Source organism: Coenobita brevimanus, chromosome 96 (genome assembly GCF_032717465.1).
Source record: "Coenobita brevimanus isolate Jiangsu-jjx chromosome 96, ASM3271746v2, whole genome shotgun sequence".
Taxonomy (NCBI): Eukaryota; Metazoa; Arthropoda; class Malacostraca; order Decapoda; family Coenobitidae; genus Coenobita; species Coenobita brevimanus.
In genome coordinates, this window is record NC_137049.1 from 11,667,143 (window position 1) to 11,680,811 (window position 13,669).

The window sequence follows — 13,669 nt, forward strand, 5'->3', positions numbered from 1 at the left end:
GAACACCACTGTTGATAGATCTAGAAGAACGATGGCCGTCTACAACAGTGGCTATAGAACGACCAGAAAGGAAGCTAAAGATGAAGGCACAGATAGAAGGATAGAAACCGTAAGAGGGCAGTTTGGAAATTAAAGACTTATGACAGACTTGATCGAAAGCCTTTCAGATGTCAAGTGCAATGGCAAAGCTTTTGCCAAAGTCCCAAAAGGAGGATGACCAGGAGTCTGAAAGGTAGGTGAGATGATCGCCAGTGGAGCGTTGCTGACAGAACCCATACTGACGATCAGAAAGAAGGTTGTGACAGGAGAGATGCTTTAAATTTTCTCTGTTAAGAACTGACTCGAAACTTTTGAGACACACGATGTTAAAGCAATTGGACGATAATTAGACAGCTGGGAATAGTTACCCTTCATTGGAACTGGCTGAACGAAAGCAGGCTTCCAGCAAGAAGGAAAGGTACAAGTTGATAGATAAAGGTGAATGAGTTAACTTAGGCAGGGTGTAAGCACAGAAGCACAGTTCTTGAGGACAACCGGATGGACTCCATCAGGCCCATATGCCTCGTTAGTACTGAGGCCAGTGACGGCAGAATATACATCAGCTGAAGAAATTTTAATGTCAGCCATAAGGAAGTCAGAGGGGGGAAGTGATGGAGGACAGCACTGCAATTGTCTTAGGTGGAATTGGAGGAGAAAGTCTGAGTGAAGAGATCTGCTTTATCAGTAGAAAAAATAGCTATAGAGCCATCAGAGTAGAAAAGAGGAGGGAAGGATGATGAGTAAAATTGTTAGAAAGGTTTTTGGCAAGGTGCCAGAAGGACCGGGAAGAATTCGAGTTGGAGAGTTGAGAGTATTTAGTACAGATGAAATTATCTTTAGCAGAGCAAAGAACAGACTTAGCACGGTTCTGGGCAGAAACATAAAAAAGATAAGATTCAGGGGTTGGTTGGTTCTGGTCTCCTTGTTGTGGATAGCATTAGAATAAGTGTGATTAAACCAAAGCTTTCATGCATTAGTCACAGGATATGAGAAAGGAAAGTATGCTTCCATGGCCGAGAGAATAACCTCCGTAATGGAAAGGCACACTCAGATGACTCCCGGACATGGAAGCAATAATCATTCCTGGGAAAATCAAAGAAGTACTGCCTGAGAATGGCTGATACCATACAAATATTAGTGTAAACAGTTTAATATATATTCTTATGCATAAAACATGGTGAAATAATGATCATGATATGTAAATAAAGGTCATAGTGGTGTGTACCAAGAGAAAACCCCACATGCCAGGAAACAAAGGGAAAGGATGAAGGTGGAGGGACTGTGGTGGTGGATGGAGGGAGGAAGGGAGGTGTTGGGGATGAGGAGGGGTGGAGGAAGGGACGCAGTATGCTTGCTACGCACACCAGCTATGGTATCCAGGGGGAATATGGGGTTATGGGTTGTTGGGAGACCCTGATGCGAAAAGGTTCTGAAAGTCCAGGAGCAGATGGCGGAGAGTGTCGGCTTGATGGGGTGAGAGATGCTCGGGTAAGGGGCGGCAGTGGGGCGGGGAAGGAGGAGGTGGTGGTGGGAGTGCATGGTTCTGCCTCTTCCATTTCTCCTACCACAAGCCTCTTAGGTAGCATGAGGGGGGTTATGGTGATGTTGGCAATTTGGACTGCCACAATGTGGGGGAGGGAAGGAAGATGGGGGATAGGAGACAGGCCGGAAGGGTTCCGGGTGGCAGATCTGGGGAGAATAAAACAGATGTTCTGGTGGGCCTGTTTAAAGGCAGCCATGCTTCGTGATGAGGGGGAATTGTGATGGTGGAGGTGGTGGTAGTGGGAAAGGTTGGGCAGGTGGCAGGACTGGGGAGGGGGCCAGGGGAGGGGGAACAGATGGGTGGGGTGCAGTGCTGAGGAGGGGCGGGAGAGTGTTTGCAGGTGCACAGGGGTTGTGAGGGATTGGGGTAGGGGACTGGTGGCTCCTGAAACTGGAGTTGCCGCTTGTGGCAGTTGATGGTCGTTTGCAGTTTCTGAAGGAGGTCCAGTAGTCCCAGATATCCATTGTAGGTGCAACAAGCTGAGTCGAAAACGATGAATTTATGCTGGGTTGAGACCTTCTGGTGAGTGTCGGTGCGTATGGCACAGGTTTCCAAACTGATGGGTAGGGGGCCATCCCCTGTGTCCACGAGATGAGTCGATGTAGGGAAAAGTGGGCCAAAAGTCGATTTATGACAGGAGTAAAAGTGACCATAGAGGCACGATCTGGCCGCTCCCGCATTGACTAGAAGCCTTGCTTTAACCCTGTTCAATCTCATTTTATGGTAGACTGGGGGACGATATTTCCGAGGGGTGGCCTCCACCACCGTGGGGAGGTGCGGGGTCGGGCCTAAAAAATCCAGCTGTCGTGGGATCTCATCTTCCTCTGGCTCTGTTTCCCTGGGATCGGTATCTCCGGCTAGTGCGGTGTTGTCCTCAGGGCCCTTGTCCCCTAATGATGATACCTTCCATCGGCCTGGGGTGTTTGGTTTGCACTGGGCTGCTTTGAGCTGCTCCCAGATGTTGTGGAGTGAATACTGGTGGCTGCACATGGAGAAGTCCCAGGGATTAATCATAATTAGGTTCTGTATCTCCTTGTATACAGTGCGCTTGTTGGTGGGGTGTGCCCTAAGTGGATTTGGCATAGGGTTGGTGTGGGTTGGTAGTGGCCAAGGCTTATTGGGTGGGGCTGGTTTGTTCGCAGAAAACTTGTTCACTACATTGATTTGTTGAGGGGTGCAGTGGGAGGTCAGAAGTCGCCGTATCAGCTAGAAGTCCCTGTACAGATCTCGTGTCGGGTTGTGTATGGTGAAGTGTTCCTTGACCATACTGGGGAGAAATCTGAGGAGGTTTTTGAAAGTATACTGCTCCCGGGTTTCTGTGTCTGCTTCGGGGTACATGGCAGTGACGAGCTGCCTAGCCTGGATAAGAGTGTCATCCAGGCTTCTGTTAGGCTGTCCAGTTGGGACAGCGCCACCACTCTTCCTAGAGAGGGTGTAATTGCTTGCACCACTGTTATAGTGAAATTCCCCCATGTTAGTTCGGGGATGACTTTGGGCGCAATACAGGCTGCTACTTTGCCCAAAAGTGGGAGGGTGACTGCGATTTTCTGTCTGTCGCCTTCAAAGCCAATATCTAGCAGCAGCTTGACTGGTGTGGATGTCATACTGCTCCAGGTCGAATTTGGGCAATTGTACATGCGGTTTGGGTGCCATTTTGATGAATTCCCTGTTTGCTCCTCTCTGTATCTGCCCTGGTCAAGAACCACCACTGTCCACCAGAGTTATGCTAAGTGTTTTTAGGGCAGCTTCCCGTCCTAGCAACACCTAAGGTACAGCTGGGTTCCCTCTCTAGACCGGAGCTAAGACACAGTGTGAGAGGGACAGGGCATAAAAACACAGGGCAACAACCTTACATGTATATAACCAAAATCTTAACACAGGGAAGCTAGGCAATCCACGAGACTCTATAGAAAGGCAAAGCTTGGACTGACAGAGATATATTACAGGTATCATGCAGGATACCAGCAGTCTCGAGAATAGGCGGATAGACACTGTACTTAAGTGGAGTTGGGAGTACACTTAATTTCTGGGCAGCATGTATTTTATAATAATCATACACATGTCCCGTGTTCACTGAGTGGGGTAGGATATTAGAATAAAGCTGATGTCTTGCCTCCCAGACAGTGGAGTTGAGGTAGTTAAACACTGTCACTGTACTCTGATTGTCACATTCACTTTTACTCCACGGACATGGAAGTCACAGTCACGGTAGGGGTGAGGGGCAAGGGAGTGGCTGTCCGGCAGCTCGCAGGTGTCAGTCCAGTGTCAGCTGAGTCCCCTCGGATGTCTTCTCGTCTAGGGGGCACGGGACTACTCGTAGGGGCATCATCCTCCAGAGTGGGCTACAATTGGGCGTGGTGAAGGGCCTCGAACTGGAGGGCCTAGGTATAGGGGTTTGGCACTCGGGACTGAGGCCATATATTTACTGTAGGCGCTCCTGCAGGCGCCCGGTGTGGGAAGGGTGCCACTTCTCATCCGGACTGGAGAGGTCACACCCCAGGGTACTAGGGGTGGCGTTGAGGGCTCGTCTGCTGCAGTCTTTCTCCTGCTGCTTCGCCGTCAGGGTAGGGCTCTGGTGTTGCTGGTGATAGGAGTCCGACAGGTGCTGGTCACCTTCAGATACTGGTTGGATGGAGTGCAGCCCCGGGGTCAACACAAGTCCTCTCCAGCAGTCCACTGTTCTCCTGGAGGCTGCCTCAGGCTGGGGAGTTAGAGGTGGGACTTGCTCTGCCACCGGCAGGGCGGCTCGAGCGGGGTCTCTCTCTGGTTGTCGAGTCACAGGGGGCGAGGGACTTTTGTGGTGTCCCTTCCTGGTGCAGCCACCGGCCGTCACTGAGGTCCCGTGGGCAACGGGAGGAGGGCAGCTACCGGCTGTCCCTTTCCCATTGGTTCAGCAAGCGGCCATCACCGGGGTTCGACTCCCTGATGGGACCACAGACGAAATGTGGCTACCGGCCGTCACCTGCCTATGGGTACAGCAACCTGCCGTTGCCGAAGTCCTGTGTGAAGGACGATGTGTAGGTGAGGGGCAGCTACAGGCCATCCCCTGTCTACTGGTGCGGCTGTCAGCCATCACTGGTGTTGTCCCCTTGGAGGCAACTGCAGAAGGAGAGAGGGTGTGCCGTTCTCTCCCCGCATGTGGCAACCAGCCATCACGGGTTCTGCATGGGGAGGTGAACAGCACTACGAGCAGCTATTGCCATTGCTTGTGTACAGCTACAGGCCATTCCTTGTGCATGGCTACAGGTCACTGCTTGTGCACAACTACAGGCCGATGCTTGTGCGCAGCCAGGGCCATTGCTTTATTTCGCAGCTGCCGGCCGTCACTGTGGTGCTGTCTGGAGCTACTTTATTAGCCCCACCCCAATCATGGTGAGGACTGGATAGGTTGGAGGGTAATGCACCCGTACTGAGATGTTCACATTGGGTGCACTTCATGGAATAGGGGCATGCGGCCGTATGGGATGCATGCCCATATTGCACGGACATCCTGCACACCCTACCTATCCCTCCGTTGTTGCCTCCTGGTGATGTTGGATGCCCTCTGTTGCCACAGCTGCTATTTCAGTTATCATGCCCTGGCAACCTACCCCTCAACAGTGCGTCCCATTTTGTGTATAATATGAGATGCATGTGGTTCGTGTATAATATGTTTGTGTATGGTAATATTTGTGTACAATTGTTCGAGTGAACGAAGCAAGCGAGAACACCAAATTTAGTCACAGTTTGGTCCCCCAACAAGTGTACCCGAGCGAAAGATTTATCACATCAGCAAGAAATGGGAGCAGGGGTCAGAAGGAAAACTCTAGTACAGTAGAATCTTTTTTAGATATATCAGCCAATTTTGAAATTACATGAAAGACAGACACCAATTTGGAAATCGCATAAAAATCCTCAATTATTTTCATTTCATAGACAAGTCTTAATTCCCAAAGTTTTTCCGTAATTTGAGGAAACGATTTTGTATAAGGCAGATTAGCATAAGAGCCAGCTGCGCAAGAAGTAACGGTCTTAGGTTGCATGAGTATTTTCTGATTTTTTTTTTAATGTGAGGAAGAAGGAACCAAAGGCTGCGAGCTCGCAAAATTGTTCCTTCCAAGAGAAAAACAAAATACAAGAGAGAGACAAATTGAAGATCTGATTGCTGAGAGCAACCAGGTTTTGCCTTTTCAAAACAAATAATATCTTCTGTTTATCTTTTTTGGAAAATTTTCACTGAATTTGAGTCAAACTAATACAATACCCTGATCGATGAAAGAAAATTTCTTATTTCTGATTCGAATCGGAATGCACCGAGAGATTTGGTGAAAGTAATTTTTGTGAGTGAGCAAAATGCAAAGTCATTATTAACCAGCTAGGTCCCAAGCCCTAGACCTAAAAGTAATATAAGAGGAGTACTGGTTTTAGAAAGTGTGAAGGAATATTTTTGGTGTAATCTAATAAGTTCTTTTTAGTACTTTCAGGTCAGGAAATTAAATGAAGATGATGAGCCACATGAGACAATATTCAGCACTGCCTGACTTGCTCGTTCGCTTGCTCGACCAGCTTCCATACTTTCAGTGTGGATGCGTATTACATATTATATTTGTGTATAATAATCTGATTCGTGTATAATATGATACGATATTGGACGCACTTTTGACTGGTAAGTTCCCAGGATACGATAATGACAACCTCAGTATCGTCTGCCACGACTCTGGTGTTTGTGTGCATAAATGATGAGTAGAATCAAGCATCAATTCAGAACGAATGTTTAGCTTGGGAGAAGACACTGCGGCCTAGAAGTGTTGCTCACTTTAACAACAGAACCTTCAGTCATAAACTTTTCACAGTAAATAATATGTACTTGACTGATGACTGTCTTAAAAAAAAACAAAAACAAAAAACATGACATTTGCAGCAAGTGAAATGTGAGGCACTACAGTACAATGTTCTTCCTGTGTGCGTGGTTGGCATGTAGTTTTAATCATTATATATATATATATATATATATATATATATATATATATATATATATATATATATATATATATATATATATATATATATATATGTGTGTGTGTGTGTGTGTGTGTGTGTAATATACTATACCACTAGCCGTGTGTTCGTACCTAATTGTTCTTACCTAATTGTATCTTTACAGGAATGAGTCAAGCTCGTACTGCCCCGTGTCTTAAACCATATTTATCGTACATATCCTTAAATTTCTGAATTGTTTTGGCACACACTATTTCATTCGGTAGTGCATGCCACTGATCAATTGCTCTGTTTGGGAAACTGAATTTCCTCACGTCTTTATCACCTCTCTTCTTATTCAGTTTTTTGCAATGTCCTCTTGCTGATGCTTCCCCATATGTTAAGTAATCATTTATGTCTATTTTCTCCTTTCCTGATATGCATTTATATAGCATTATCATGTCACCTCTTTTCCTTCTCTCCTGTAGTGTTGGTAGATTCAGTTTATTTAGTCTTTCTTCGTAGCTTAGATTCCTTAAGCTTGGTACCCATCTTGTAGCGGCCCTTTGAACTTTTTCAATCTTGTCTATGTGTTTTTTGAGATGAGGACTCCAGACTACTGATGCATACTCCAGGGTTGGTCTGATGAATGACGTTATTATCCTTCTTAGCATGTCGTCATTTATGTATGTGAATGCTATTCTCATATTTGCAAGCAGTGTATACATGTTCCGTACCTTCTCACCGATGTGGTCGGCCGGAGATAGTCTGTTATTGATAATCACACCTAGGTCCTTCTCTTTTTCTGATGTGTGTAGGGTTTTATTTCCTAACGTATAATCCCAATCAGGTCTTTTTCCACTTTTACCAAACTTGATTACATGACACTTGTCCACATTGAATTCCATTTGCCATGTATTACTCCATTCATGCAGTTTATTTAATTCTTCTTGTAGCTCTTTACAAGAGTCTGTGTTAGTAATTCTCCTTTGTATTTTTGCATCATCTGCAAACATATTTAGATAGCTTTCATTTCCAGTATTACTGTCTGTATCATTTATGTACACTAAAAACATGATTGGTGCCAGCACTGAGCCCTGTGGTACTCCACTAGTCACTTCTTTCCATGATGAGTAGTTTCCCCTTGGTACTGTTCTCAGTTCTCTTTTTATGAGAAAATCTTGCATCCAACAAAACAGTTTGCCCCGAATTCCAGTTTCCATAGAAGTCATTGGTGTGGTACTTTGTCAAATGCTATCTTGAAATCTAAATAGATACTGTCCACCCTTCCTTCTCTTTCCTGTATTGTGTCTATTACTGTCATAGCAGCTCAACAGATTAGTAACGCATGATTTTCCTTTTCTGCAACCAAACTAATTTCTGTTATCATATTGTGTTCTTCTAGATGATTTACCCAAGATTTTCTTATAAGCTTTTCTAATACCTTGCTTACAACACTGGTCAGTGAACTGGTCGGTAGTTGAGTGAATTTTGTCTATTCCCTTTCTTGAATAAGGGGACAATATTTGCTTTCTTTCAAATATCAGGTAGTTTACCTTGACTTAAGGATTTCTTGAAAATTAAAAATAATGGTTTACTTAACTCCTTTGCACATTCTCGTAGCACCCAACATGAAATTTCATCAGGACCATTTGCTGTTCCTCTGTCTAATTTACTTAACTCCTCCTGTATTACTTTTTCTGATATTTGTATATCTGGTAGTATGCGTGGACATGCATGTTCCACATAGTCCCTGTCAAAATTTTTTTCTTCTGTAAAAACTGATTGGAAATTCTTATTTAGTGCTTCACAAATATCTTTCTCTTGTGTATAGGTGATTCCCTCGTCCGTAATGGATTGTATTATATCTTTTACTTTGGTTTTGCTTCTGATGTAGCTGTAATATAGCTTCGGTTGATCACTACTTTTATTTATGATATCCTCCTCAAACTGTTTTTGGGCTTCCCTCCTTATTCTTGTATAATCGTTTTTTGCCTGTTTGTAATTATTATATGCCCTTTCACTACTGTGTCTTCTGTATCTATTCCACAACAAATCTCTTCTTTCTTTTGATTTTTTACATTCTGTATTGAACCATTTCTGTATTTTCTTTTCTGCTTCTTTGTGCTGTGGGATGTACTTCTGGACTCTTATTTCATAAAATTCACAGAATTGTTTATATACAGCATTGAAATCTTGTCCTCTAAGCTCATTTTCCCAATCACCTTCTAAGAAATACTTCTTTAGGTCATGATAATTTCCCATTTTATAGTTTAGGCTCTTTTTGTAACTTTCATTGCTGTACACTATGTCATATGCTATCCTGAAGTTGCAATTTAGTACTGCATGGTCGCTTTTGCCGAATGGAGGGTGATATATTAAACTGTCAATATCATTTTCTTGCCTAGTAAATATGAGATCTTGCATTGAAGGTACATCGAGTCCCCTTTTTCTGGTGGTTTCCCTCACATGTTGCGTTAGGAAAAACTCTTGCACGAGATCCAGGAGCTTTTGGTCCCAACAGCTTTCTTGGCTTATTATATCTAGAGTATTCCAATTTATATTTGTATTAAAATCTCCAGTTAGTATAATTCTTTCCGATTTCTCTTCCATTTTATGTAGTAATGCTCTTAAACTCTGAATTGTACTCTCTGCCAGGTCCTCATATTCGTCTCTTTCCCATGTGTTTGATCTGGGTGGCATGTACAAATTGACTACAATTACTTTCCCTTCAGATGTGTTGATCTCTACTGCAATCTGTTCTGCTTGTGAGGTTATATCTAGTTTTATTTCGTTGACTTTTAGATTTTTCATAGTTAATATTATAATTCCTCCTCTTTTTAAGTTTCTATCTCTTCTCCATATATTATATTCCTCTAAGTTTAGTATGTCATTTGATATCCTTGGTGTTAATTATGTTTCAGTTAGGCATATCATATGTGGTTCATTTTCTCTGACGTAATCATTCATCTCTAATAATTTAGATACCATTCCATCCACATTTGAGTACATCAACTTAATCATCTTGTTTATATACTTGTCATGACATGGTTCTCCTACCTTTCTCCTTTTTATTCCCTCCTGGTTATGTACCACTTTCGTACCTGCAAACCTATTACTTTGTAAAAAAAAAAAAAAGTGTTCTTCTCCTCCTCTGATCTTCCCTCATTTTTTGTTTTTGCTTCCTCTCTCTTCTCTTTCAGTAATTCCAGTTCCTCTTATGTTAGGCATCTTTTTATCCATACATTTTTGAACTCCTCTTTTTCCATAAGATTCTTTGCATTTTTTAGTATCTCCTCCACGGTGTTTACACTCTGGAAAGTTACCTTTAGAGGTCTAGACTTGCTTTTCTCGTATTTCCCTAACCTGGGGGTGTGTGTATGTGTGTGTGTGTGTGTGTGTGTGTGTGTGTATTTTGGGCAGCCGAAACTACACGTTCACATCACACCAAAATTGGCACAAAGATCGCAGAAAATTCGCCGATGTGAAAAAACTTGGTCCCATCATGATTGAAAAACTTTTAGTATATTGAATGAGTGATCATATTTTGACCAAAAAACGCCGCTCCCGGTGTGCAGCATAGGATCTTCGTTGAGTTTTTTTGCCCATAGCTACAACTAAAACATACTGTGGCAGTAGACGTGTGTCCGTGTGTGTATTTCGGACTTGCATTCGGACAACTTGGGTTCCATTCCCGAAGCTGCAAATAACATGATCAGTTGGTTAGCTGCAACTACAGTAATCCAAGTGACAACGTTAGACTAGAACAGCATATAAATGTGACTCGGATTACCTGAAATGATCTCAATGTGCGCGCAAAGCACGAGGAAACGAGTGAGAAGCACGAGGAAATGAGTGCGAAGCATGGGAAAGTGAGCACGCAGTGCGACAGCCCTCCGCAGGAGCAAGTGCGAGGGGCCTGAAGGGCCTACAAACACTTGTATATATATATATATATATATATATATATATATATATATATATATATATATATATGACCAAATTTAGTGCTAACTTTCTTAAACTCAAAGAAAGGCTGTGATATCTAAGCTGTGTATATTATTTAATTATATACGTTTCACTGAAGATTAATAGAAAAAATTAAAGAATCTAAATTATTTCTAATTACAGCTTTAGTAACATTGAAACTCAAGGGCCAACCGCAGCACGACTCAAGGTCGTAACGCATTTTTTTCACTGATCGTCCCTTGATTCGCCGACAAAGCCCAAACTCTTTAGGGCACTCATGAGCCGCTGGGACAATTCGTTGTGCCTCACGACTTGCCAAAAGTCGTGTCACAGTTGTGCTGCAGTTGGGAGTGTCATAGGTCGCTTGTGACGTAGTCTTAGTTCAATTGGATGCATCATGATGCAGTCGTAGCATGTTGTGATGCAGCCGCTGACAAAAAAAATTGTTTTGACTGCGTCATGACTGCGTGACGAGTCGCCAACCGCGACCAGACTGTGCCAAGACCCCAAAACAACCATGCCATGTATTTTGACAGTCCATTCAGTGAATCGAAATCTTGGCTTATGACAACGTGACAACTGCAACAAGACCATGTGATGACTGGGCTACACCCAAGTCAAGATCACTCAAAGAGTGCACCAAGAGTCTTGGCAGGAAACCTGGCATGGGCGGCGAGGTGGCAACACCGGTCACACATGGCAACTCCGAGTCCTTGAGTGCGCGGCGTGTAAACCATGACAGGGCCACGCCTACCATCAGTTCACGCTTCGCCGCCTACCTCCACGCATCACCCCAGCCATCTGCCATGCCTTCCATATCTCCACAAGGGGTTGTGGTGCATTCTCCAAATGCATCATGCAGTCGTGTTGCGTTCATAGGTGGTCGTTTCATGGTCATGGCCGACAAAAATCCGTTACATTTCAAATTTGAAGACTTATAGTTCCACCACCTTATGGTCACCTTGCAATCTTATCATGTTCTTGAGGACATCACGACTGGTTGTGAGGCAATCGTGACATGGTCATGAGGCGGTCGTAACACAGTCGTGAGCAGAGCAGACTCAGGGCCAGTCAGGAGGCGTGGGAGCCAATTAGGACACGACCTTGAGTAGCGCCACGGTCGGCCCTTGAGCCACGTATGTGTGACAGGGGCGTAAGTCATACCATCGATGGGATACTGACAATGTGTGTGTGTGTGTGTGTGTGTGTGTGTGTGTGTGTGTGCAGTGTCCCATTGCACACACACACACACACTTGACAAAAGACAGCAGTCTTTTGTCAAGGAGCTGTGGCAGACGGATAGAAAAGAGTGAGTCAGATGGTGAATACATCGAATGCAAGATTGGTTGCCAAGTTGGAATGTCAGAGTAAATCCTACTGGCTAGTCCTGGAAGTGGGTCCCCATCAACGATGTCTTCATATTACGGGTGGTGACTGTACTGTTTAGTCTTGAGAAATTGCACTGTTTATATGCTTGAAAGGTGGAGTGTCTGGGGACTGGGTTTAACTCTGGCAGGCCATTGTGAATGATGTCCATAACATCTGTATAAGGTGGAGCCTCGTAAGTGGATTACACTGGTGCAGATGGTGCTTGTGTAGCAACCATAATGGTCTGTGGAATTTGGGAGTTATCTGTATGAGCTGCTTTGGTAGAGGCGATTTTTGACAGCTTCTGGGACACAAGTGAGGTCAGTACCTAGGGTTGATCTACACCAATGGATGCCATGAGAATAGGTACATAAGCATGCACCTCTGCATTTTTTGTTGACACTGAGTGGTGTTTTGGTAATGTCAGTGATGAGGCAGAATGACAAGAAATTGGGTAGTGATGCCACAGAAATCCTAGACCTAGCTAAGGTGGATTCAGATGAAGGCATTCGATGTGATGCGAAACAGTTGTTCTGTTTCATCTGAGAGTGGGACACTGCAGTCTGATTCACAGAATTGATCACCATGTATTCTTTTAGTGTTCATTGTATGATTTTTTGCTTGTCTTCACTACGTTAGTGGCATACACAGCTTCCACATACTTGTGGCATTTGCTAGAGGTAGGTGGTGGCGACCATCATCCACTCACTTGATGTAGTGCTGCCTACTTCTTCCTTAGCCTTTATCTTTCTTTTTCTGTGCCTGCCCTCCTCTCTTCCTATTTCTCCCATCTTTTCAGTCACTACGTATTGCTTTCCTTTCCGTTACACGTGGCTTTACATTGAGTGACATGCCAAATGGTTTCCTGTAAGTCAAGAAACCATTTACAACGCTGGGTGGTAACCATATAACCAAACCATACGTGCTCCCTACGTGTCAAGTGGGTTGGTGGAGGGTTAGTGCCCCTCCTTGTAAAACAAATAACTCAGAGTCAAATGGCCACCCCGTACGGGATTATGGCTTCTGGCAATAGATAGATAGATAGATGAATATTCTCAAAGGCAAATCTGAACATTGGAGAAAAGTACTAGTACATTCCTTTTGTAGGTGTTGTTCAGTGCATCGTGCACAGCAGATCACCCTAGCATGGCAAACATTGTTACATGTCCAGTTCTTTTACTTATCTTGCAACTTTTAGGGGGCTGGTGTACTAATTCACCTGCTGTACCATTTCCACTGAGTGATCTTGTGGGTTTTCATTAGACCACATTTTACAAGTTAGGGGATTTGTTTCTGAGATTTTTACAACGATTTTCAAAAAATAAAAATAAATAATTTTCAGCAACAAATATCATATGCCATGCCAACTTAAGCGTACTCCCGACTAAAAGGGTTCCGACTTATGGAGGTTTTACTGTAGCCTAATTACTTTTGCCACAGTCTTTAAGTCATAAGTCACAATCTAAATGCTTTATGCTGTAAACATGGCACACTGTATACTCCTGTACTTTACTTATATCCATTCATCCCTTTACTGTGATACAGGTAATGTTTTTTTCATATTAATTCTTGCTAAAATCACATGATTAAATAAGTATTGAAGTGAAGCTAGGACCTTGTTGGAAGGACACAAGTCAAGAGTGACAGCAGTGGAAATGAGTTATTTGAGAGTAGCATATGGACGGAGTTACATGAAGAGACAGACTGACAAAACAGGAAGTGAAGGAGTGTTGTGGTGTGGATGTGGAAGTGATAGAAACCGGTAGGAGAAATACACTGAGGTGGTTTGGACAC

General features: G+C 43.8%; 1 protein-coding gene across 8 annotated transcripts in view; it reads right to left on the bottom strand.

Annotated features, from left to right (window-relative positions):
* Positions 1–13,669, bottom strand: part of LOC145413381 (uncharacterized) — a 1,646,837-nt gene that overhangs the window by 442,495 nt on the left and 1,190,673 nt on the right. The gene's annotated exons all lie outside the window — the stretch shown is intronic.